The sequence below is a fragment of the Malurus melanocephalus genome, unplaced genomic scaffold (assembly GCF_030028575.1).
Source record: "Malurus melanocephalus ecotype Western Australia unplaced genomic scaffold, MMel_1.1 scaffold_1178, whole genome shotgun sequence".
Classification (NCBI taxonomy): Eukaryota; Metazoa; Chordata; class Aves; order Passeriformes; family Maluridae; genus Malurus; species Malurus melanocephalus.
In genome coordinates, this window is record NW_026624410.1 from 15608 (window position 1) to 19487 (window position 3880).

Genomic DNA, 3880 nt, shown 5'->3' on the forward strand with positions numbered 1-3880 from the left:
CTCCCCATGGGAATGATTCCTTTATCCCTATGGGATTCTGGGGACATCAGGCCGGTTTGGGGTGTTGTAACTCCCGGGAAATCCCTGTCCCATTGCCCCCAAGCTGGGCATTCTGGGGTGCTGTGACTCCCCATAGGAACGATTCCTTTATCCCACTGGGATTTTGGGGACACCAGGGGCACTGAAGGGGATTTGGGTGCAACCACCCCACAGGAAACCCCTGTCACATTGTCCCCTATGCCAGTTCCATGTTGAGCACTCCAGGGCGCTGTGGTCCCCCATGAAAATGATTCCTTCATCCCTGCGGGATTTGGGGCATTTGGGGGCACTGAGTGGGGTTTGGGTTCAACCACCCTGCAGGAAATCCCTGTCCCATTGCCTCCCATCTGGGCATTCTGGGATGCTGCAGATGCTCGTGGGAATGATTCGTTTATCCCACTGGGATTTTGGGGACACCAGGGGGGTTTGGGGTGCTGTCACCCCGCAGGAAATCCCTGTCCCATTGCCCCCAAACTGGGCACTCCGGGTCCCCATGGGAATGATTCCTTCATCCTACTGGGATTTTGGGGACACCAGGGGCACTGAAGGGGATTTGGGTGCAATCACCTTGCAGAAAACCCCTGTCCCATTTCCCCCCGTGCCAGCTCCAAGCTGGGCACTCCGGGGTGCAGCAGCTCCCCATGGGAACAATTCCTTCATCCATCCCTGTGGGATTTGGGGCATCTTGGGGGCATTGAGTGGTGTTTGGGTTCAATCTCCCCGCGGGAAATCCCTGTCCCATTTCCTTCAAACTGGACACTCCTGGGTGCAGCAGCTCCCCATGGGAATGTTTTGTTTATCCCATTGGGATTTTGGGGACACCAGGGGGGTTTGGGGTGCTGTCACCCCGCAGGAAATCCCTGTCCCATTGCCCCCAAACTGGGCACTCGGGTGCTGCGGTTTCCCACGGGAACGATTCCTTTATCCCACTGGAATTTTAGGGACACCAGGGGCACTGAAGGGGATTTGGGTGCAATCACCTTGCAGAAAACCCCTGTCCCATTKCCCCCCGTGCCAGCTCCAAGCTGGGCACTCTGGGGTTCAGCAGCTCCCCATGGGAACAATTCCTTCATCCGTGTGGGATTTGGGGCATCTTGGGGGCATTGAGTGGTGTTTGGGCTCAATCACCCCACAGGAACCTCCTGTCCCATTGTCCCCCGTGCCAGCTCCAAGCTGGGCACTCTGGGGTTCAGCAGCTCCCCATGGGAACAATTCCTTCATCCCTGTGGGATTTGGGACATCTCGGGAGCATTGAGTGGGGTTTGGGCTCAATCACCCCACAGGAACCTCCTGTCCCCTTGTCCCCCGTCCATCTCCACGCTGGGCACTCCCCAGGGGAAAGATTCCCTCATCCCAGCGGGATCGGGGAGCAGGAGCAGGTGCGGGATGAGGGTTCCTGCTCCGGCAGCCGCGGAGCTCGGGGGTGGGACGGGTAATTTGAGTCATCCCACACAGCAGCCCACGCTCCCCTATAGGGTGCCTATATATAGGGCTCGCCGTGCAGCCTCCCCAGGGAGACTCAGGAATGAGACCCTCTCAGTTGGGTGGGGTTGGCACCCCCGTTCCGCAGCTGGAGACGGATTTTGGGGGAGCAGGGAGAGGTGGCCACCCCRAACTGGGGGCTCGGCTGCGGCTGAACCTTCTCAAGCTGCTTTTCCCCCATAAAATCTGTGTTCCTACAATGGGGCCACGCTCAGTTCTCTCCTTCCTGTGTCCTGCCAGGCCCCAGAGGCTGGAAATTTGGGCAGAAAAGGTGTCATGGCACATCTGTGCAGGTGTCACCCGTGCAGGTGTCACAGCCTATCGTACAGGTGTCACCCATGTGGGTGTCACAGCCCACCCGTGCACATGTCCCTTGTGCAGGTGTCACCCGTGCAGGTGAGCGGCCCCACGCCCAGTGAAATCCTCGTGTGCAGTTTTGTTTTGCTGCCCCGCAGCCCGGCCAGCCCTTTCCAGCGGGTTTAACGGGATTACCGAGCCTTATCCCTCCCTGAATTCCAGGCCACCAACTCTGGAGACGCGCACGTGGTTCCTCGGCCACCCTCGCTGGGTTTGGGGGTGGCAGCTCCTGAGGAATCGATTCCCTGTGGGTCCAGGCCGCTGTCACCCTGCTGTCACCCCAAATCCTTCCCTTCTGCAGCTGGGTGACAGCAGGGACACAGGGGAAGGAGCGTGACTCGGTGAATTTTGCAGAGATTAAACACAAAGCGAGACCCAAGACCTGTGCAAAAGCGCTGGGGTGAAGCAGCAAAATCAAAACAGCCAGCGCTGCACCTGGGGGAAACCTTCAGCATTCCCAAAATTTTGCCATGCTGGCACCCCCAGCCMRGAGAATCCTTCAGCATTCCCAAAATTCTGCCATGCTGGCACCCCCAGCCCGGGGCTGGATACCAGCAAGGGCAACTTGTTGCCAAATTCTAAAATCATCCAACCCCGCCGGAGTCCTGGTAGAGTTTCATCTCGGCATCGCTGTCGCACTTATCTCTGGCTGAGGGATGGATGGATGGACGGACRGACGGACGGACGAGTCTGTGCTTCCCTGAGAGCGTGGGTGGCTGCCTCAGACATTCCCCGGGGATGAGGAGCGGGAGCCCAGGGAAGCGGGCACAGCCTGGAGCCCTCTGCTAGAGGAGGGCAGGACAGGGCAGCCCGAGCGCCCAGATGGTTCTTCCCGCGTTCCTGAGCTCCGGGAGATTTCCCCGTGCGGCCGGCACAGCCTGGTACAGCCCCTGGCAGCGGCCGGGCTGGGAGCGGGGCAGCGCTCCAGGGCACCGCAAAGGGAATGGGATCGCTAATGGGAACGGCGGAGGCTCCTGCCCCGCTCCATCCCCTCCCGAACGGCTCCTTCCAGAGGAGTGAAAGCAGCCCAGGGAAACGCCACGGGAGRGTTTTCCCTCAACTCCTGAGTGTTTTGGGGTTTTTTTTTTTCTCCTTTTTTAAATTTTTTTTTTAATTGAAAACACACGCACGCACACCCGAGCTGCTGTCGAGCGCTGACCCCCGCGATGCCTGCGGAGCCCGGATACCGCAGAGCCGGGGTCCCACGGCAACCACCGAGCTCCGCGAGCAGAGCGACACATTTCCTGCCCCTGCAAACTCCAACTCCCAGCTTCCTGCCCGTTGCCATCTGCCCTTTCAGACGGCTTTTCCTGCAGCTCCTTGTATTTAATTACACTTGGCTATTAATACATTTTTAATGACGCTCCGGGAAGCGTGTGCCTTCGGAGGGGACACCCGCTCACGTGCGGGTCTGGAAGGGCAMCCAGTGCCAGCCCCTCCAGGGTGCCAGGGGACCGCTGAGGGCACAGGAGCCACCGGCCCGTGTCACTCCGGACGTGGCCGGAGGTGGCGAGCGGGAAAGGGGTTCCCATGCCAGGCCAGCTGTCCCGGCTGTCCCTGTCCCGTGCCAGGAGCCCGGAGCCGGTGTCCAACTCCCACCTGAGCTGGGGCTCTGCCCACGCAGCCCGGGGGAAGCGGGAGCCGGCAAAAATCCCAAACAAGAGCGGCTCCCAGGAGAGGACACTCCTGTGGGCACCCCCGCGCCTCGGCAGCGACTCTAGGGACACTTTTGCACTCACAGTGACCGCTCGGTGACCACACGGGGGGGTCCCTAAACCTCGCGGCGGGGGGGGGGTGTGATGGGGGTGTCACAGCTGATGGACCCCCGGTTACGTTCTGAGACCCAGGGGTGGGGGGGACACAGGGGGCAGGTCCTGCAGCTCCCCAGGGCAGCTCCAGAGTCACCCTTATGTGGATCTTGCTGACCCCTCTCAGTGAACCCCCATCAGCCCCAGAGCCTCCCACGGTGAACCCCATAAATCTTCCTGATGAGCCTACAATC